The sequence below is a fragment of the Marmota flaviventris genome, chromosome 15 (genome assembly GCF_047511675.1).
Source record: "Marmota flaviventris isolate mMarFla1 chromosome 15, mMarFla1.hap1, whole genome shotgun sequence".
NCBI classification, from domain to species: domain Eukaryota; kingdom Metazoa; phylum Chordata; class Mammalia; order Rodentia; family Sciuridae; genus Marmota; species Marmota flaviventris.
In genome coordinates this window covers 27,842,474-27,866,972 of record NC_092512.1, presented here as the reverse complement: position 1 = coordinate 27,866,972, position 24,499 = coordinate 27,842,474, and positions in this window count along the sequence as shown.

Sequence of the window (24,499 nt, the reverse complement as noted above, 5' to 3'; positions counted from 1 at the left end):
GGAAAATTCATTGCTTGGAGTTCATTCCTTAAAAAAAGAAAAAACCAACAAATAAATGATCTCATACTTCATCTCAAAATCCTTGAAAAAGAAGAGCAAAACAACAGCAAAAGAAGTAGAAGGCAAGAAATAATGAAAATCAGAGCTGAAATTAATGAAATTGAAACAAAAGAAACAATTGAAAAAATTGACAAAACTAAAAGTTGGTTCTTTGAAAAAATAAACAAAATCGACAGACCCTTAGCCATGCTAGCGAAGAGAAGAAGAGAGAGAACTCAAATTACTAGCATACGAGATGAAAAAGGCAATATCACAACAGACACTTCAGAAATACAGAAGATAATCAAAAACTATTTTGAATCCTTATACTCCAACAAATTAGAAGATAGTGAAGGCATAGATAAATTTCTTAAGTCATATGATCTGCCCAGATTGAGTCAGGAGGATATAGAAAACCTATACAGACCAATATCAATTGAGGAAATAGAAGAAACCATAAAAAGACTACCAACTAAGAAAAGCCCAGGTCCAGATGGGTATACAGCAGAATTTTACAAAACCTTTAAAGAAGAACTAATACCAATACTTTTCAAGCTACTTCAGGAAATAGAAAAGGAGGGAGAACTTCCAAATTCATTCTATGAGGCCAACATCACCCTGATACCTAAACCAGACAAAGACACTTCAAAGAAAGAAAACTACAGACCAATATCTCTAATGAACCTAGATGCAAAAATCCTCAATAAAATTCTGGCGAATCGGATACAAAAACATATCAAAAAAATTGTACACCATGATCAAGTACGATTCATCCCTGGGATGCAAGGCTGGTTCAATATACGGAAATCAATAAATGTTATTCACCACATCAATAGACTTAAAAATAAGAACCATATGATCATCTCGATAGATGCGGAAAAAGCATTTGACAAAGTACAGCATCCCTTTATGTTCAAAACTCTAGAAAAACTAGGGATAACAGGAACATACCTCAATATTGTAAAAGCAATCTATGCTAAGCCTCAGGCTAGCATCATTCTGAATGGAGAAAAACTGAAGGCATTCCCTCTAAAATCTGGAACTAGACAGGGATGCCCTCTCTCTCCACTTCTGTTCAACATAGTTCTCGAAACACTGGCCAGAGCAATTAGACAGACGAAAGAAATTAAAGGCATCAAAATAGGAAAAGAAGAACTTAAATTATCACTATTTGCAGATGATATGATTCTATACCTAGCAGACCCAAAAGGCTCTACAAAGAAACTATTAGAGCTAATAAATGAATTCAGCAAAGTGGCAGGATATAAAATCAACACGCATAAATCAAAGGCATTCCTGTATACCAGCGACAAATCCTCTGAAATGGAAATGAGGACAACCACTCCATTCACAATATCTTCAAAAAAAATAAAATACTTGGGAATCAACCTAACAAAAGAGGTGAAAGACTTATACAATGAAAACTACAGAACCCTAAAGAGAGAAATAGAAGAAGATCTTAGAAGATGGAAAAATATACCCTGTTCATGGATAGGCAGAACTAACATCATCAAAATGGCGATATTACCAAAAGTTCTCTATAGGTTTAATGCAATGCCAATCAAAATCCCAACGGCATTTCTTGTAGAAATAGAGAAAGCAATCATGAAATTCATATGGAAAAATAAAAGACCCAGAATAGCAAAAACAATGCTAAGCAGGAAGTGTGAATCAGGCGGTATAGCGATACCAGACTTCAAACTATACTACAGAGCAATAGTAACAAAAACAGCATGGTACTGGTACCAAAACAGGCGGGTGGACCAATGGTACAGAATAGAGGACACAGAAACCAATCCACAAAACTACAACTATCTTATATTTGATAAAGGGGCTAAAAGCATGCAATGGAGGAAGGATAGCATCTTCAACAAATGGTGCTGGGAAAACTGGAAATCCATATGCAACAAAATGAAACTGAATCCCTTTCTCTCGCCATGCACAATAGTGAATTCAAAATGGATCAAGGAGCTTGATATCAAATCAGAGACGCGCCGTCTGATAGAAGAAAAAGTTGGCTACGATCTACAGTCGGTGGGGTCGGGCTCCAAATTCTTTAATAGGACACCCATAGCAAAAAAGTTAATAACTAGAATCAACAAATGGGACTTACTCAAACTAAAAAGTTTTTTCTCAGCAAGAGAAACAATAAGAGAGGTAAATAGGAAGCCTACACCCTGGGAACAAATCTTCACTCCTCACACTTCAGATAGAGCCCTAATATCCAGAGTATACAAAGAACTCAAAAAATTAGACAATAAGAAAACAAACAACCCAATCAATAAATGGGCCAAGGACCTGAACAGACACTTCTCAGAGGAGGACATACAGTCAATCAACAAGTACATGAAAAAATGCTCAACATCTCTAGCTGTCAGAGAAATGCAAATCAAAACCACCCTAAGATACCATCTCACTCCAGTAAGATTGGCAGCCATTAGGAAGTCAAACAACAACAAGTGCTGGCGAGGATGTGGGGAAAAGGGTACACTTGTACATTGCTGGTGGGACTGCAGATTGGTGCAGCCAATTTGGAAAGCAGTATGGAGATTTCTTGGAAAGCTGGGAATGGAGCCACCATTTGACCCAGCTATTCCCCTTCTCGGTCTATTCCCTAAAGACCTAAAAAGAGCATGCTACAGGGACACTGCTACATCGATGTTCATAGCAGCACAGTTCACAATAGCAAGACTGTGGAACCAACCTAGATGCCCTTCAATAGACGAATGGATAAAAAAAATGTGGCATTTATACACAATGGAGTATTACTCTGCATTTAAAAATGACAAAATCATAGAATTTACAGGGAAATGGATGGCATTAGAGCAGATTATGCTAAGTGAAGCTAGCCAATCCCTAAAAAACAAATGCCAAATGTCTTCTTTGATATAAGGAGAGTAACCAAGAACAGTGTAGGGACGAAGAACAGGAGAAGAAGATTAACATTTAACAGGGATGAGAGGTGGGTGGGAAAGGGAGAGAGAAGGAAAATTGCATGGTAATGGAAGGAGACCCTCAGGGTTATACAGTGGAGGAGGTAGAGAGAGAGGAGGGGAAGGGAGGGGAGAGGTGGGGAGGGGGGAGGGGGGAGGATGGGAAAGGCAGTGGAGCACAACAGACACTAGTATGTCAATTTGTAAATCAATGGATGTGTAACTGATGTGATTCTGCAATCTGTGTATGGGGTGAAGGTGGGAGTTCATAACCCACTTGAATCAAAGTGTGGAATATGATATGTCAAGAAATTTGTAATGTTTTGAACAACCCACAATAAAAAATAAAAAAAAAATGTGGCATTTATACACAATGGAGTATTACTCTGCATTAAAAAATGACAAAATCATAGAATTTGCAGGGAAATGGATGGCATTAGAGCAGATTATGCTAAGTGAAGCTAGCCAATCCCTAAAAAACAAATGCCAAATGTCTTCTTTGATATAAGGAGAGTAACTAAGAACAGAGTAGGGAGGAAGAGCATGAGAAGAATATTAACATTAAATAGGGGCGAGAGGTGGGAGGGAAAGGGAGAGAGAAGGGAACTTGCATGGAAATGGAAGGAGACCCTCATAGTTATACAAAATTACATACAAGAGGAAGTGAGGGGAAAGGGGGAAAAAAACAAGGGGGAGAAATGAATAAACTTTCTTCTAGGGATTATGCTGGAAATTTGTGGTTTCACATTTTACATTTAGGTTTATGTTTGGTGTTTAATTATTTTTGAAAAATTTTAAGATCTATGTTTAATTGGTTTTTGCATATGAAATCTTAATTTTTCCAGTGTAATTGTCAAAAAATCTATATTTTTATGTGTTGATTTGCCTTTAATTTTTGGTCAGAAATTAGTTTGTCTTTCTATTATTTTCTATGCATCTATTATTTTTCCAATATCACCTTCATCTTTGTAAAAATTTTTTTTAATTTTTATATGACAGCAAAAGGCATTATATTTCTTATTACACATATAGAGCACATTTTTTCATATCTCTGGTTGTATCCAAAGTATATTCACACCAACTCGTGTCTTCATACATGTACTTTGGATAATAATGTCCATCACATTCCACCATCATTAAAAACCCCATTACCCCTCCCTTTCCTTCCCTCCCCACCCCTCTACCCTATGTAGAGTACATCTTTTCCTCCCATGCTCCTGCTCCCTATCCCACTATGAATCAGCCTCCTTATATCAGATAAAACATTTGGCTTCTGTTTTTTGGGGATTGGCTAACTTCACTTAGCATTATCTTCTCTAACTCCATCCATTTACCTGCAAATGCCATGATTTTATTCTCTTTTATTGCTGAGTAATATTCCATTGTGCATATATACCACCTTTTTTTAACCCATTCATGTATTGAAGGGCATCTAGGTTGGTTCCACAGTTTAGCAATTGTGAATTGTGCTGCTATAAATATTGATGTAACTGTGTCTCTGTATTGATGTAGCTGTTTTTTAAGTCCTTTGGGTGTAAACCAAGGAGAAGGATAGCTGGGTCAAACGGTGGTACCATTCCCAATTTTCCAAGAAATCTCCATACTGCTTTCCATATTGGCTGCACCAATTTGAAGTCCCACCAGCAGTGTCTGAAGGTACCTTTTCCCTCACATTCTTGCCAACACTTATTGTTGTTTGTCTTCATAATAGCTGCCATTCTGACTGGAGTGAGATGAAATCTTAGAGTAGTTTTGACTTGCATTTCTCTAATTGCTAGTGATGATGAACATTTTTTCATATACTTGTTGATTGTATATCATCTTCTGAGGGGTGTCCCTTTAAGTCCTTGGCCCAATTATTGATTGGGTTATTTGGTTTTTGGTGCTTAGCTTTTTGAGTTCTTTATATACCCTTGAGATTAGTGCTCTGATGTGTGAGGGGTAAAGATTTGCTCCCAAGATGTAGACTCTCTATTCACCTCACAGATTGTTTCTTTTGCCGAGAAGAAACTTTTTATTTTGAGTTTGTCCATTTATTGATTCTTGATTTTAATTCTTGCACCAAAGGAGTCTTATTAAGGAAGTTGTAATGTAATCCCACATGATGGAGATTAGGGCCTAATTTTTCTTCTATTAGATGCAGGGTGTCTCGTTTTATTCTAGGTTCTTGATTCATTTCGAGTTGAGTTTTGTGCATGGTGAGAAATAGGGGTTTAATCTCATTTTATTGCATATGGATTTCCAGTTTTCCCACCACCATTTGTTGAACAGGCTATCTTTTCTCCAATGCATGTTTTTGGCACCTTTATCTAATATAAGATAATTGTAATTTTGTGGGTTATTTTCTGTGTGCTCTATTCTGTAACATATGTGATGAAAAAAGGAAATATCATGACAGACACTACAGAAATACAGAAGATAATTAGAAATTATTTTGAAAACTTGTACTCCAATAAAATAGAAAATATTGAGGGCATCAACAAATTTCTAGAATTATAAATATAATTTGCTCAAATTGAATCAGAATGATATACACAATTTAAACAGATCAATTTCAAGAAACAAAATAGAAGATGCCATCAAAAGTCTACCAACCAAGAAAAGCTCCATACCAGATGTATGCACAGCTGAGTTGTATAAGACTTTAAGGAAGAACTAATACCAATACACTTCAATTTATTTCAGGAAATAGAAAAAGAGGCAACACTTCCAAACTCATTTTATGAGGTCAATATCACCCTGATTCCAAAACCAGGCAAATAAACATCAAAGAAAGAAAACTTCAGACCAATATCTCTAATGAACATAAATGCAAAAATTCTCAATAAAAGTCTGGCAAATCGAATACAAAACATATCAAAAAGATCATGCACCAGGATCAAGTGGGATTCATCCCTGGAATGCAAGTTTGATTCAACATATGGAAATCAATAAATGTAATTCATCACATCAATAGACTTAAAGATAAGAATCATATGATAATCTCAATGGAAGCAAAAAAAGCATTTGACAAAATACAGCACCCTTTTATGTTCAAAACACTAGAAAAATAGGGTTAACAGGAACATATTTCAACATCATAAAGGTTTTCTATGCTAAACCCCAGGCCAATGTCATTCTAAATGGAGTAAAATTGAAGGCATCCCTCTAAAACTGGAAAAACACAGTTTTTCACAACTTCTTTTTTACATAGTTCTTGAAACACTGGCCAGAGCAATTAGATGAAAGAAATTTAAGGGATACATATAGGAAAAGAAAGACTTAAATTAGCACTATTTGCTGATGACATGATTCTATATCTGGAAGACCCTAACTTCCCCCAGAAAACTTCTAGAACTAGTAAATGAATTCAGCAAAGTAATAGGATACAAAATCAACACCCATAAATCAAAGGTATTTCTATATATCAGTGACAAATCCTCAGAAAGGGAAACTACCCCATTTTCAATAGCCTCAAAAAAAAAAAAAAAACTTGGAGTCAACTTAAAAGAGGTAAAAGAAATCAAAGAAGACCTTAGAAGATGGAAAGATACACCTTCATCTTTATTACTGTAATTTTAGTAGTTATTATAATCTAGTATTTATTGATATCAGGTAATATGAGTCCTCCAATTTTGTTGTTCAGTATTTTATTTGTTTTTCTAGGTTTTTGCCATTTTGTATAAACTGTATAATCAGTTTATCAAAATCTATGGTTTCCTAGAATTTTTATTGAGATTATGTTGATCAATGGATTGTATTCCTTAATCTATGAATGAACAAACAAACAAACAAAAAAACTGTGGCAAATCTGTATAATGGAATGATTCAAAGCAAAACATCAAAAGCTACTAACCATAAAAATATATGGAGGAAATTTAAAGACTACTTATTGTGTGAGTCCAATGATATGACATTCAGAAAAGGCAAAAACTACAGTGATGGTAAAAATGTCATTTATTTCCACAAGATTGATATGATAGGTAGAGGGATGATTGGTGAAGTACAGAAAATTGTTTAAGGCAATGAAATGATCATGTATGATATGCTATTTGTAGAAAAGCACATCTATCTATGTATTGCCAAAACTCATAGGATTTTAGAGTATAGTGAACATTAATGTATGCAAATTTAAAATTTTAGGATTTCTAGTAATCACAGAATGCAATGCACAATATGACCAAATGGCCTAATTGTATTATAATTAATTAAAAAAAAACTCCTAAGAGAGGGGAAAAAAGGTGATAATTTGAATGAATTGGAAATGATTTAATTTGTAAAATTAAAGTTATAAAAAATCATACATAAGTAATTTTTTCAAATTGATATAATTAATTAATATGGGATATATGTTAATTTGTTAATTATGTAAAAATTAACATATATAGTATACGTTAGAATTAAGTAAACATATGGTGAGGATGGAAGTCAAATGTGTCTGTTGGATTTAACTAATAGATAAGCAAATAAAGAAGGCTAGAATGAGACCTCTGTTAAATGATTAGCTGTGGAGATACTGTAGTAGCTCATGTTTAGTTTACATAGATTACTAAAATTATGTAGAGAAATATTTAAAGCTAAGTGTATATACAATTTTTCTTTTCTTATCGGTTAAGAGAGTCTCAAAGCAATTAAACCTCAGTCCAATAAGCATATCCAGTACCCATAGTTTTAGTCAAAACAAGATATCTTGGTGAAGTGGCTGATTCTAGAATTGTAAGAAGAAATTACCAAGTGTTCCTGGAAACTCTTGTTGTCTCATAAACTATATGCTAAACAAACAAATGAATGAAAAAAAAAAAAAACAACAGAAAATAAAAGCCCAAACAATAACACATTCACAGTGGTAGAGGATTGGAAAGGAACATGGGGCCAACTGAAAACACTCCTAATAGCCAACACGGGAAAGTTTTATGCAGCAAAATAAATTAAATATTGGATTATAACTTGAAATGCATAATAAATATTCATAAACTCATATGAATATGAATGAATGTCAATAAAGTAAGAGATGAGTTTTAAAGCAAAATCCTAAGTAATTTATGTTGATACTGCACTTTAAAGGTGGTAAACTCCCTGCTCCTTACATGTTGGCTGTGCATTGAACTTTCTTACAGATCATAACGTGGTAACAGAAAAATTAGTAGCTTTAGTGTTGAAAAATCTGACAACCTGTCTCAACCAGGAGTTCAAAGTTGATATTATGATTATAAATACTGTTGAAATTGTATACCATTGAAATGATGTGAGGAAAAGGGCACAGGGCTTATTTCCTTCCACCCCAAACCGGTAAGACCAGTATAATTATGTGAAAAACATCAGACAAATCCCAATTGAGGGATATTCTATAAAAACCTGACCAGTACTCTTAAACTACGTCAAAAAGGGAAAGTCTGAGAAACTATGATAGACCTGAGGCAGCCAAGGAGAAATGACTACAAAGCTACAAAGTGTAATGTAGTATCAAGACCAGAGTCATAAATAGGAAAAAGGTAGTCAGTGCATGTCAAGGAAATTTGGATAAAATCTGGTTAGGGTTGATCATTAAGAGAATAATTATCCATTAATTATAACAAATGCATCATACAAATACAATATATTAATAATAGGGTAATCTGTGAAGTTTCTGCTCTACTTCCTATTTACTCTATGTTTAAATCATTCTGAAATAAAAAGTTTATTTCAAAGTAGGTAAATTCCAGTATGGATGATAAAGTTTTGTTACTGTTAATAAGTAACATGAAATTACTACATAAGATAAAATAAGTTTAAGATAAAATTTAAAATAAAATAAGTCTATTTTAAAATATTGTTTTACTCACAGACTTGTCAAAAGGACTGGTCAGAATAACATTATATTCACACTTTATGAGATATAGTTTATTGCCTAATAATTGACCAATTGTTCTAATTCATAAATGGGTGCTTGAGACTAATATTAACTCATGAACAACTGGATGCATATTAGATCAAAATTGATTATTTTATTGTTATAATATTATATACTATCATTGATTTTTTATTGCTAGCTTGACATATTGATAATTTATAGTGTTACTTTGAAACCTCCCATTATGATAGATTTTTTTTTTTTGGTAGTGTATCAGTTTTTGCTTTATTTATTTTAATCTTTTTTTTCCTTCTTAAAAGTGCTAAATATTTTATTATAGAACTTTCTAGTTCATCTTTTCAAGATAGTCTTATTTTATTATGGGACAATGTGCTACTTTTTTATGTATTCTATCCAGTTCACTCATTCAAAACTAGAACAAATATTTGATCTCACCCATCCTCAATTATTATTTATCTCAAAATTTTTGTATTATTTTATGTTCTATATCGATGTCATAAAAGTTGTTCATTTGTGACAGGGACATTGATATTGACCAATGTCTATTTGCTTCCCTACTATTCTCAGTATCATTGAAGTTATATAGGGTCAAGTGAGAGCTAATGGCTAGTTCCAACCAATTAAATATAAGCAGAATTGGTATGTGTCATGTCTAGCTTGAAACATTGAAATTCCCATGCACACTTTTCCATGGTCTCTTTGCTCCTGTTGCAACAATTTAGTAGGTACAGAATAGCAGGAATAAATGGTTCCTGGAGTGACTAATGGATCAAAGCTCCTTTGTTCACTTACATGTGACATGCAGTCAGAAAAACTTTTGTTTTTCTTTCTGTAACTCTAGCATAACCTATGCTGTTTATTTTTAACTCTAGAATACATGTTTTCATTTTTTACTGACTCTTCCTGAATACCTTGCTTTATGTTGCCTTTAGTAATATTTGTCATTAGGGTGATGACTGATTTTAATTGTGGAAATCTGTTTGGCCTATGTTAATAAAACTCCCATTCAAAAAGGTTATATTTCTGCATTTCTTGGAAGCTAGCTATTGTTCCCATTCCAGGACATTTTCAGGCTATTTCAGAATCTTGGCTCAAATTAAATGTTCTCATATTTGTCTATTCTTTGTTTCTCTTCCAGTGAAAAATATCCCTGTAAGTGGCCCCATTACTGTCCTAGACCACGTACCTTCTGATGATTACGCTCCAGTTTAGTTCCTGACCTGAGTCTTCCTATTGCTCTCTCCTCACTTTCTTCCACACTTCATAGTCTAGAATGAGGAATGATGTTCTGCCTCTTAGATATCTTCTTGACCTCTCTCACTTTTACCTACCTTCAGCTTCACGATGAGCTCTCATGTGCTTGTGATTTTACTTTGCAGGGAAGGATTCATAGAAATATTGCTTGCATATATCGAAATAAGCAACATATCAAAGAATCCACAGTGTTAGGGTCTCTCATAACTCTGAGTTACTCAAGGGACTATCTATAGTACTTTTAAAATGCTTAATATTTATTTAATGTAATCAAAACAACACTGCTGATTATTTTTGTTAGTACTTTCTGGATATACGCTTTCCACGTTTTATTTTCAAACTTTCTGTGCTCTTTTATTTTACCTCAGACTTAGCTGATCAATTAATCAGACATAGTGATATCCAGTCTCATAATCTTCATCTTTTAACTGGAGAATCTAGTAACTTACATTTATCAAAATATTTGATACATTTTAATTCATTTCTGCCTTCATATTTGTCATTATTTTGATCCACATTTTTTTGATTTGTTTCCCTTTTCCATTTACCTTAAGATTGATAGAGCATTTCCCTCCTCATTCTATATTTTCACTTTCAGTGATCTAGTAGTTAAGCTCTCTATTCTACTATTTAATAACTCGAGACATTTTATCATGCTTAATGGAATCAACAAAGACAAAATTTTTCATTATTTTTAACCTTGTTCTAAACAACAAATTAGTCTCAGAACATATTAACTGCAATCAGAATCCCAATATCTGTGGTAGAGTTGCTTAATGAGTTTTATCTTGATTTTCTAGACATTATTATCAATAGATATAGCCATCGAATTTCATTCTCATTCAACATCAACAATGTCAGTTTAAAATGCAGAGCCTTATGTTTCTTTTCAGAGGCATATCATACACACACACACACACACACACACACACACATATATATATATATATATTCCTACTTGAAATCTTATTTTAATAAAATTTGTGTTTTTATAATTCTGTACCACTAATATTATTGATTAGTCACAGAGTAAAAACAAGTGAATGTCAGTCAGTTTGCTCTAATTTATTCTACAAATAGAATGCAAAATCAATAAACTACCTGTGAATATTTTATATTTGATAGGGAAAGATAATTCAGAGTACTCATTCCGCTGTACCTGAAATATAGCCAGGTTTGGTGTCCTGGGACAATTCCACTGCAGCAATAGAGGCAGGTGCACATTTTATACATACATTGAAATATAACTCTGTACCTCATAAATATATATAATTTTTTTTAAGTTAGTGATTTTAAAAAATTATTTTTTAGTTGTAGTTGGACACAGTACTTTTTTAAATTTTATTTTTATGTGGTGCTGAGGATAGAACACAGGGCTTTGCAGCGTTAATTTTTATACGTTAATACAAATGCTTTAAAGATAATATTTAAAGATATATACATCTTTATTTATTTATTTTTGGAGGATACCGGGAATTGAACTTAGGGGCACTTGACCCCTGAGCAATATGCCCGCCCTATTTTGTATTTTATTTAGACAGGGTCTCTGTGAGTTGCTTAACACCTCTCTTTAGCTAAGGCTGGACTTGAACTTGCAATCTTCCTATCTCAGCCTCACAAGCCACTGGGATTATAGGTGTATGACGCCACACCTGGCAAATACTAGCTCTCTTTATTTGATGATAATACATTGCTATACCTATATCAAATTATCACACTAGAGCCCTTTTCAGCTCTGAAGTCTCCTTCTCCTCGAAGGAGAAGGCTGTCTATCACTTGCTTAAATAAAACTTGCTTTCTACGCTTGTCTCAGCATTTATTTTTTTAAATAAATCTTTAAATTTAATTAAAATTTTTAATTAAATTATTTATTTATTCATGGTGTAGAATTTTCAACCCATGGCATCACGTTGACTTTCAAAAAGTTTCTGGTTAAGGAATATTTTGAATTTCAGATGTTTAGATTATGATTGCTCAAACTCTACTAACATAACAAACTATAGGATTTTCTTAATTGGTAAAGTGGGTGGTATTCAAGATACATGGGTGAGGAGACAGCTGAGTTTAGACTCAGGCTTCCTTATGTGAATGAGATGTAAGAATCGGACACATCTGAAAGTTTTGTGGCATTGTTTAGTTTCTCATTCTCATTATTTTTCTCTTAGTAGTTGCCCTTAGGTGATACCATCTCACACACAAATGTTTTCTTCTTTCATTATCAGAGCATACTTCATTTAAATTGCTTCTTAATGCCCAACTAATTTGATATATTTTAACCTTAGAAAGGGCACTTTTTATTCCTTTACTTACACAATGACGGGCACATAGCATGCACTCAAGAGACAATTATTAGACTAATAAACATTCTCCTCCTGTAAACAAGGGTATAATTGTTAACAATCAGAGTTTTAAATGTTTCCAAACATCTCCCTAATAAAGTGCTCCTTGTATCTTTCTTTACATTATAAACATGTGTTTTATTTAAAAAAAATCTTCAGAATAAAACATTTGCCTCAAGCAACGTAGAGCGATTATTCACTTCAATATTAACTACTGAGAACTATTTCCTTTCAATAATCTTATTTCTCTGTCATATAGAAAAAAAGAGAAAATAGGTTGTCAACGCATCATGTTTTGCAGTATGTTGCTACTGTTTTCTCTCCTTTTTTGTTATACAGACCATATGACTTTTACTCAATTCATGTCTGTCAGCTTATTAACCCTCATCTTAAAGGTACAAGAATTAGAAAAAAATCATCTTTATTCTTAAAATAATACAATCGCAAGCTATGTACAAAGATAATATGAAGATAATAGATTATAAAGCAATAGGCTCTTTTGTCCATGTTTAGCTAACAACATGTTTCATAATAGGGAACTTCCGGAATACTGCTATACCACCACTATGTGTTTTAATATGTTTGTTGAAAAATTACATAAAATGTATTATTTTCCAATTTCTTTATTAAACAGAAAGCCACTAAACATAATTTATCATTTTCTCCTTACTACATAAGGCATTATTTTCATTAATTAAAATGCAAAAGTGTTAACTTGTTTTTCTACTACTTTCATCTTTCAATTGTGCTTCTAAGGGTGCCTGTCCCTTTCCAACTTGCTGCTTTCTTTCTGCTATAATTTGGTTAAACTGATAAGACAGTATTAATGTGACTAAAAGGACATCAAAACCTGTGAGATTCCAAGGAAGATGCAGCGTGAATGTGAATAACAGACCAAAGTCCTCTTTTAATTTCTCTTTGGAAAAGAAATACATTGTGTATATATTAAATTGAAGTGTCTAATATGAAGAATGAAGTTTAAGCAAGCATATTATTCAAATAAGATATTCTACAGTGTCCTATTGCACCTAGAAGCAGATCTAATCTTACAATATTTACCCTGGGCCTTAAGATGGGAAGAGAATAAAAACTTTGTCCATTGTGTCCTTTCTACCTTCAATCTTAGCCTTGAACTTATAGCCTGAAGCTTGAGATCATAAAAATGGTAATTATTTAAACAAAAGGACTCTACTACAGAAACTATTCAATGGAGGAGGGGTTCTTCTGGCCCAGACAAACCCAATCTTTGATTTCACTGAAAAAGCACCTGAAAATTGATTTTCAACACCACCACCCACATGTCCAACTCCACTGTGAAAATTCAGGAAGCATTTTTTCACTACTAAAAAATATTGAATTAAAAAAAATCTACCCTGCTAAATACCTTGATTCCAAAAAACTACAAAATATATGTAACTCTAAAGGGAAAACGGTACCCCAACTTCAATTACAAAGTTATACATTAGGCAGAGGAGAATGAAAAAAAAGGAAGGAAAAGAACACAAAGTATAATTTCTATGCTAAGATGAATTTACCACAGAAAACTCAAATTTTAGGAGGAAAAATAACCATTTCCAAGAAACAAAAGTCATAATCATTAAAGGACCATTCAAATCTTTATTCAAATCGATTGATGACACAGAAATAATTTTCAAAATAGTTTACCTTTATTCCAAATAGCCCATGTTTCCTGTTACATATCCACTTCAAAGTTTTGCACCTAAAAATATGATAGAGAAAAAAATTATAATATCTTTTACAATCACTGACAGTTTTTTTTTTAATTGTTATTACTCTCTAGCCATTGATCCTTTTTTTGTTAAAATATCTCCCAAGGTCACTTACATTATCTGCTTGAAACATCTCCCACTTGGGCCTTCATTGTTTCAACTGTACACTTATGTGTCTAAGATTTGTCCTAAAGCTTACTATTTTGGGATGGATGGTAGAGATGTAGGAGAAAGTTAACTGTTTCTAGTTACAGTCATATGCTAGAATATAGCCAGGCATTATCAATAGCCAAGTAGGTCCTAGACTTTGGATCAAGTTATTAGTTCTGATTTCAATTACAATATGACTCAAAGCTCAGACTGCAGGGGCTTAATTACCTAAACAGATAAGCATTACCTTTTGGCTATATGACTTTGGGCAAGTTACTTATCCCCCTCTATGCCTCAGGTTTCTCAGCACTAATATGAAGATAGTGAAGAGTCCTCATAGTGTAATTATGAGGAATTAAATCAGTTTATATTGAAAGAATTTAGAGCAGTGTCAGTATATAGGAAGTGCCATGTAAATATTAAATTTTAATAGTCATGAGTTATTCTTGGATGGAGCTTCATGTTTCTCAATCTATAAATTCAATAGCCACATCCCTTTCCTCCCAGGAAGACTCTCATTCACTGTGAAGTTTTCCCCATTCGCCTGAGCTCCGTAATCCAACATGTTTTTGATGTGATATCTTCTGTCTACAGATGAAGGTCCAATTTCCTTTTCCCCAGGCCAATTTCAAAGGTTCTAAAAACTGTTTCGATGTTTCTTTTAAAAACAAAATATATTTGCTGAAGTGGACAATTTTAGAAAAGAGTGTCTTCTGTAGCAAATATTTATCTTATCAAGGCAGATTTTTCTGTGAGATTTTTACAACATGGATATGTTTTAATACATGTTCTTAGTCAATTATTCTCATAAGCTGAAGATATATTAGTGAAAGCACTGAGCTACAGACATAGATGCAGGGTGAAAATCACTTTCTTTTCAGAGGTGCATCAAAAAGATGCCATCCTTTTTATACAAAACATCTCAACCTTGCTTAAGCACTTGGAGGATTGCTCTCTTAAGACTGGACAAGATGGTATTTTATAATAGAATGTATTATAGTGTATAAATTAGTATGTTTACAATATAATGGAACTCCCTGAAAATGTCCAATGTCCACTATTGAGGTTAGGGGAGTAGTCAGTAAGCATTGTAAATTTTCCTCTTGGATGAAATTGTTTAATATTATTGATACATGTATTGGAGATCAGGAACAAGTCCTTTTCACTGGTGTTGAAGTTTAAACACCTTAGAAATACACAATGGAATATTAAACAGCATTAAAAGAGAATAAATCATGGCACTTTCAGGTAAATGGATGGAGTTGGAGAATATAATACTAAGTTAAATAAGCCAATCCCCAAAAACCAAAGGCTGAATGTTTTCTTTGATATGAGGATGCTGTCTCACAATGATGATGGGGTGGGGAGCATGGAAGGAATGGAGGAACTTTAGATAGGGCAAAGGGGAGGGAGGAGAAAGGAGGGGTAAGGGGAGAGGAATGATGGTGGAATGAGCTAGACATCATTACTCTAAGTACATGTTTCAAGACACAAATGGTTGAAAATACTTTGTGTACAATCAGTGACTTGAAAAATTGTGTTTTATATGTGCAATATGAAATAAAATGCATTCTGCCATCATGTAAAAAAATTAGAATAAATAAATAATTTAATTAAAATTTTTAATTAAATTTAAAGATTTATTTAAAAAAATAAATGCTGAGGCAAGTGCAGAAAGCAAGTTTTATTTAAGCAAGTGATAGACAGCCTTCTCCTTCGAGGAGAAGGAGACTTCAGAGCTGAAAAGCCTGCAGGAGAGGGTGCATATTGTTCTTTTATAGACCCTAAGAACCCTTTTTTAAATTTTTTAAATATTTATTTTGTAGTTGGACACAATAAGTTTATTTTATTTATTCATTTTTTATGTGGTGCTGAGGATCGAACCCAGGGCCTCACATGTGCTAGGCAAGCACTTTGCCGCTGAGTCTCAACCTCAGCACCTTTTTTAATCATTGCCTTCTCTTTGTCCTCTGTGCGTGTGCCTGAGAATAGGGACATGGATGTTAATTGTAGCAATCCAGAGTGTCAAGAGCTTGATCCAGAAGTTAATGACCCATTGTTCTCTGTTTGATAACCAATCATTATCCCCTTGCAACCCCCCATTCATTACCTACATTGACTGCTGATCTGTTCTCCTATCTCAGACTGCTGAGGAATGTGACATATCCTATCCACTTAGGCCAGGTAGGGCTGCAGGGAAATTGCTTTGGGGCAAAGAAAGTATGTGGGGAATCAGCACTTTGGGCCCATCCCACAGAATTATTCTCTTAATCTGTGTTCCCACCATCCTCAGCTCTCTGTCCCCTTATATTATTAATTTAATATTAGAGATGGTGAACTAGGTTTAGCAAATTTTGCTATTTTTAAAAATATTCAGTGGCCCAAAAACGTTAGTGACTTCTATTGTCAGATATTTATATTTATACCACCATAAAGATGTTCATCTTTTTTTAGGTAACCAATTATTGAAAGCTTTATAATTAAATGGGTGCCCCCTCAAAAATGACTTAGGAGTAAGTATCCATCTCTTCTACCAAGTCCCAGACAGGAGCTCCTTAAGCAGATCAGCTCAACATTCTTTCATCTAAATACAATCACCCTGTGTTTCATACAACACACCCCAATGCCTCCTGCAATTTTACAGTATTCTGAGCTATAAAAATCATCATACAAAAATGAAATAAAGCTATGTGTTTGAACATTATTCACCATCATATTCATATCTTCTTTAATCTTCTTATTTTAAAAAGTAGATTTTATTTTTAAAAGGAAAGAAAAAAACTATGCTTATGAACTGGTGGGAGTTTATCTACTTTATTACATAGAATCCCAAAATAGAACTAAAAACCTGAGAGCTATAAGAGATTTGCAAACATGTCAAGGAATATGTGCCAGATACCACAAATAGAGTCAGATTTGGGATTCATCACCACATCTGCCTGACTTAAACATCTGGATAATTTTCTCAGCATAGCATAGTTCCCCTAATGCATTTAAAATATCTGATGTCTTTAAATGCCAGAATAAATGATGGCACTTTCACTCATGTCTGGATGATTAGTCTTATGTAGACACAGCCTGATTTCTAACTTCTCTATTCACAAGATAAAGAGGATAAATACATTTTCAATGTAGCTAACATAAGTATTTTAAAACATCAAATCCACTCTCACTATGAAAAGCTATTAAATGGCCATGCCCAATCTGTCTTTGACATTATCAATAACTACAGTTATTGAGCAACCACTGGTACTATGTGAGACACTAAAGAGACATTTTAAATGCCTCTTAAGCTTCAGTTAATCTATACAGATTTATTCCAATGACATGTATACTAAATCACTTTTTTTAAAAAAAAATGTAATCTAGCAACTCTTAGTGCTTATTTCGACAGAGAATATGTCTTTCTTTTTTTTTTCAGATCAGAAATACTGGTTCAGAAACATTGAAAAAAGCTAGAAACATAATTGCATTCCATAACTCCTCCTTCATGCTTCTGTTGATTCCTAAATGAATTTGGCAGTACAAAACTAATGGCTGAAAAATATTGAGATGAGAAAGCTCCTACTAGAGGAAAAAGTTAATATTTTCAAATGCATTCCTCCACAGTGAATCCAGTCTTTTATTGCTTTTATGACTAGACTGAAAATTACATCATCAAACACAAAGTGTATATTTAACTTTTAGTAAATTATGAATCAATTATGCTTAGTTTTCTGAAGAGTATATGAATATGTGGAATTCAGTTACATGTATGCACAAATTATTCTTACCTTTTTTTGAAGTGTACCTGTTTGGTTAGTATAACTTTTAATATATTTGTGAGGGTTTACCCAGAAGTTAAACAAAAGATTTGAGAAAATAAATCTACTCTTTCAAAAATCCTATCTTTCAATTACATTTTCATTAGTTTGGAAAAAAAGAATAATCAACTAGGCTCAATAATTAGTTATTATAAATCTCAGTCATAATCAATCAGGAATAAAATAAATAAGGTATGAGTTAGGCATACATATGTCTTCCTCTGTTTCTAAGAACACAAGAGAAATTCATCTCCTCAACCTCTTCAAGTGAGACAGGGTCATTTGACTTCCACTTATATAACACATAACCACAAAAATTGAGTTTCATTTCCAGATAGAAGCTTTTAATTGTTAGGACTCAACCCTCCAGCTAGCTGGATGTCTATGAATAGTGACACTACCAGCTGATACAGAAACTGGGCACTCAGCTAACTGCTACTAACTTCTCTGCAAATATCTCATAACCAGATTGACTGATTTCAGTGAACCTTTTTACTTTTTATGTATTTATTTATTTATTTATTTTTGTAGTTGTAGATGGACAGAATGCCTTTCTTTTAATTATTTTTATGTGGTGTTAAGGATGGAAACCAGTGCCTCATACATGTTAGGCCAATGTTCTACCACTGAGCTACAGCCCCAGCCCCTTTGTTACTTTTTATAAGCCACAAAGATTGTGGAGCTTGTGTCAATGCCATACTCACACAGTGTTCTGTTGGACAGGAGTATACATAATAGTTGCAGTTTAAAACTACACATCCTGAACATGAACTATATATAGTTTATACTTTGTGCCTTGACTGCGATGACATAAAATACAGGGCATCAAAATTAATATTTTATTTTGTGGTATTAATTTATGTCTGGTTTATATTCTTTGTCAATAAAATCTATAAAGATATCAGTTGTGAATTTGCATTCTTTACATAAATTAACAGAAAATGATACCTCCTGGAAAAGGCGAAGGGAGGTATCCTATTTGTTCATTGCTATCCTTATATGATTTTTAAAAACATAATTCAAATTACTTCTCCTTCATGATTGTTCCATTCTATAAGTAACTTCATTTTGCCTTTTTCTCCCATAATACATTTTATCTTTAATTTTCAATGGTTACATATACCTGAATTTTATCAGTTATATTACCAAACTTACCTGTGCAAATTCCCAGATTATCATATTTTTTTTGTCCTAACCAATTTCTCTAGTTGCCTTCTTGAGAACTCAATTTTTATTCAACTATCTTTAATGGCACTTGAAGTTAGAATATGTCTCATGATGTCTAAGGATTTCTTTTCCGGAACTTAAAACTGAGTTAATTTGTCTATCATGATTTGTAATATGCTATCATTTCTATTATAGTTATTCTTTTAAAAATGTATTTTAATTAGTTGTACATGACAGTAGAATGCATTTATGTACTTTTATATGATATATATGGGATATAATTTCTCATTTTTCTGGGTGTATATGTAGAATCACATTGGTCATACAGATATATGTATATATATATAAATAAATAATGTCTGTTTTGTTCTACTATCCTTCCTATCTCCACATTTCTTCCCCTACCCTTCCTTCACTTACCTCTGCCTAATCTAAGGTAACTCTATTATAGTTATTCTTAATCACTCCTTTGCATCTCTCTTGCTTTTTTTTATAACACATTTGGTAAATTGCAATCATTGTTGTATTCAACTCTGCCTCCTTTTACCAATACTACTAACTTCTCTGCAAAAATCTCATAACCAGGTTGACTGATTTCAAGTTCAATTAGGATCATGTGATCCCCTTTGCTTCCCTATATGTGCATAGACATTCCACAGATTATAGATAAACCAATCTATGAACTTGTGTACTAGATTTAGTTCCCCAGTAACACTTTATTAATGAGCAGGTGTCTGGCACTTAATGGATCTCTCTCTTACATCATCAATTATTCCTTCTTTACTAAATCATTCTACAAAATATTTGAATATTTATCTTTCATTTTATTAAATAGTTCTACAAACAAACAAAACAAAACACTTCTCTCTTTACCTTTAGAGGCAACTGTCCTAAAAGTAAAGTCTCCCTCTCCCCATTCTGTTTGAATACATCTAATCCAGTTTTAATTACTACCAACCCCTGAAAGTTCTTTTCAGTAAGATCACAAAAGGCCCAATTTAGTTGCATCAGTCATCTGTGAGTTCTTAGGTTGTTAAAGTGTCAATAGCGTTTCAATTACGTTTCCTCTCTTCTTTGAAACAAGTTCTTCATTTACCTTTCAGGATATCATTCCTTTCTGGAATTCCTCCTGTCTTTCTGTCCAGTTCCTTATCTTTTTTGTTGGTCCTCATCATTTTATCAACCATAAAATGCTGTAGAGCCCCCAAGTCTGTGTTCTTTAACTTATATAGATTTTAAATCTCTGTTTTCTTCCTATATCTTTTCTAGTTTCATGCCCTTAAATACCATCTAAATGTTGTTGATTATCAAAATTTTCACTCTTTTCCGAAACTTTTCTTTTTGATGCTCATGAGTCCAGTTGGTTATCTGAGATTTTTTTCTGGGATATTTAATAGTCATCTTATGTTCAATATGTACTAAAATTATACTTTGATATTTATCTGACATGATCTGACTCATCATGCTCTCTCTGAAGTATTTCTATTCAAAGTCAAAGAAACTTTCATTCTTTCTGTTTCTTAGAGGGAAAAAGAAAACATGGCTCTCCCCTTTGACTTCTCTCTTCTTATCTTTAAAGTAAGGATGTTTCACCACTAGTTAGTGGTCTCACTGCCAAAGCCCTAGTTCACACCATCCTCCTCTTTTAAATTTTGTTTAATAGCTTCTGTCCTAGACATCACTTCAACATGGACCCTCGTAACCCATTCCCTTGTATGATTACTTCTCTTTATATATGAAGGGATCTATAACTTGCTGCTGAATAATACAATATGGTTCAATAGAACACTTCGACTTGCATCTAAGCAATCAAATCCCTTCTGTGATTATGTTGCATTTTATGGGGGAGGGGGGATAATAGAGGATAGGAAAGGTAGCAGAATACAACAGTCACGAATATGGCATCATGTAAAAATGTGGATGTGCAACCGATGTGATTCTGCAATCTGTAATTGGGGTAAAAATGGGAGTTCATAACCCACTTGAATCTAATGTATGAAATATGATATGTCAAGAGCTTTGTAATGTTTTGAACAACCAATAAAAATAAATAAATAAATAAATAAAAGGAAAAAAAAAAAACCAAACAGATGTCAGAGAGTGATTTCCCTGTTGATTGAGAGGAAGTGGTCCATGTGGAACTTTTAGAGTCCTCTAGGACTTGAGAGTAGAAACCAGATGATAGGAAGAAAACAGGTATCTCAATCTTATAATCTTACACACGTACACACACACACACACACAAAACTGAATTAATTAATATTCATCTAAGCTTGGAAGACAACCAAGTTCTCCAGATAGGAACACAGCTTGGATGCAACTTTGATTGCAGACTTGAGACTTGCAAATTCAGTTAAGCCATACCTATACTTATAGCTCATGGAAACTATTGAATCATAAATATATGCTATTTTAGAAGCTGCTAATGTGGGTAATTTGTTAACAATAAAAATAATAGAACTCTGTACATGTTCACATGAATCTCTAAAATTATAATTCTACCATAATTTTATACTTCTGTACTATTTTACCTTTTATCCTGAGACTTTGTAATTAACATATATATTTGATTATTCATTTTGAATTTCTTCTCAAGAATAGAAGCTCTGTAAGAGCAGAAACTTTTGTTGGTTTGTTCATTGATACATCTGACATTTACATGCATTTCTCGCCCATACTATATGCTTAAAAACTTTGGAATAAATGAATACTCCCATGTCTGTAATTTTCTGTACTATAGCACTGGTAGAAATTTCATGGATCTTAGAAATTTACAATGTCTGTGCTTCTTTTGTTAGTTTGCCATGAAAGCATATCGAAAGAGATGGGGAAAAGAGCATAATTTTCCTTTTGAATAGATTGTACATATAAATATTATACTCAGTTTATTGTGTCATTTTAGAGATGGGAATAGTATAGTTTATTTATCTTTACACTTTCAGATAAATTAATAGTCCATAAATTATAAATTATGTTAAATAAATCTCATGGTAGTTAATTTTAACTCTTGCATATGGAATATACATGGAAGTGATGATAAAAATAGAAAATGTAAATTATAACTAGTATTAAATATTCTGAGTTAAATATAAGCATTGCTCCTTACTAAATGGTTATATTGTGATCCTTATATTTTTTATAAAAAAGTCACATGTATGCATTACTAAAATGTCTTGGAAAATGATTCTGTAGATATAACATCTCAATCACTTTTAATTTTAAATTTACATTTTTATTTATTATATTTTATTTTATGTTTGACTAATATAACATTTGCACATGTTTATGAAATAAAATATTTTTTGATTTATGCTTATATTGGACCATAATCAACTCAAGGTAATCATTATATCCATAATCTTAAACTCTAACATTTATTTGTGGTGAATATATTTAAAACCCTCTCTTTTATTTTGAAATTGCAATGCATTACTGTTACACCCACTCTTCAACCCCACTATTAATTATATATCAAAAGGAAATGAGATCACCATGTGGAAAGACACTCATATTCCCATGTTCATTACTACCCCATGGAATACTATCATGTTAACCAATCTTTTCACTATTTTCCTATGTTAGGAAAGTGACTACTAATAGTAACAGTGATTCTTCCATCATTTATAAGAAAGATAAAATAATCTGTGTAACATATAATATTTATAGTATTTTATAAATCCTATAAAAGATATATTATTTTAAATAAATATCCCCAAGGACAATTGATTACTATTACTAAATTAAAAGTGGAATTACTATTTTATTTTCTGATAGCCTCTTTACTTCTGCCCTCAGTTCTCTACACTTTAACAGAGCAGAGTGGCGATTTAACAATTTGCTTCTCATACCAAACCTGAAATCTTTTTTCTTTCTTTACATCTTGCTTGACCTAAAAGCCAACTCTGTAAGTGGCCCACAGTGTCTCTATGACAAAGCTTTCCCTCTACCTTTACCATCTCTTTCTTAACACCCTTAACCATGTCTTTCCTCAGTCTACCCACACTGATCTTGTGGCTGTTACATACTGTGCTCCTCTCTCTGGGCTTTGGCCATTTTCTGGCCTGAAATTTCCTCCTACCCCTCAGCAAATTCTGTGGCTTATTCCCTTCTCCTCCAGGTATCTGCAGGTGCAGGTGGTGACCTTCTCAAAGAAGGTTTCTGCTTCTGCTTTAACTCAGTGCCAGCAGGAAATTTTCCATTTATTCATGATCCTCAGTGTCTATCTAGGGTCCAGTAGAGAAGAAATTCTCATAAAAGCATGTGTTGAAAATGTATGAATAAATGACTAAATGAAGGAGTGAATAAACTTTGTGTCCTGACTTCTTGAGTTCTTTCATCTTTAAAATCAAGTAGATCAGCTTATGTGGATACATATGAGTTTTTAATTTTATTTTTTTTATAAAATTGAAATTTCAAGCAAACATTTTATATTCATAAAGGTGATTAGTGACTATTAGCTGTTGTAGATCTTATTCCTGTTTTGACTTCTATTTTTAAATCCCTATGCTGAGGGAATAGAATTTTATGACTCAATGGGGGAGCAATGCTGTAAACATAAAGCAATTGTGAGAGATTACAGAAAGAGTGAGGAGGAGAAAATGAAGAAGGAAGAGGAGGAGGAAGAAGAAAATGAGGAGGAGGAAATAAAGAATAAGAAATGTTTAATATTAAAATCATTTCCCCCTAATATTCATGTTCCTTAGTAAAATTCTGTGTACCATAAGAAGTATTCTTCCTTTTCTAAGAATGTATACAATATGTCTTGGTTCAGAATTGGTTTTCATAGAATAAAAACCCATATAGAAAGTATCTCAAAGCTACCTAGATAATAGGTTCTCTAATTTTAAGTCTGCAATGAATAAACCTAGACATTTCCGGTACCTTGCCACTCTAGTCTGGGGTGTTAAGAATATGTTTCTCAGACATTTGTTTGTGACAATAGTCCCTTTTGCTAGTACCTAGGGGCAAGGCCCATCTGATTTTTAATTTGACTTTGAATAATTTCCATTTCAAGAATTTAGACAGATATTGAGATATTGAATAATAGGTGACTATCATCATCTTCATTTACCACCTGTGATTCTCTGCCCTATTTCTTCTTTCTCTCTTCTTATTGAATTGAAAGTAAAGACTCAATGCCTGAAACGCTAGGTAGATACTTCTACCTTTAGTTCAAACCACTCTTACCTTCCTTATGTCTGGGTCAGTCTGAACTGACTGTTATTGATGGCACCATTTCCCCATGTATGCCCCA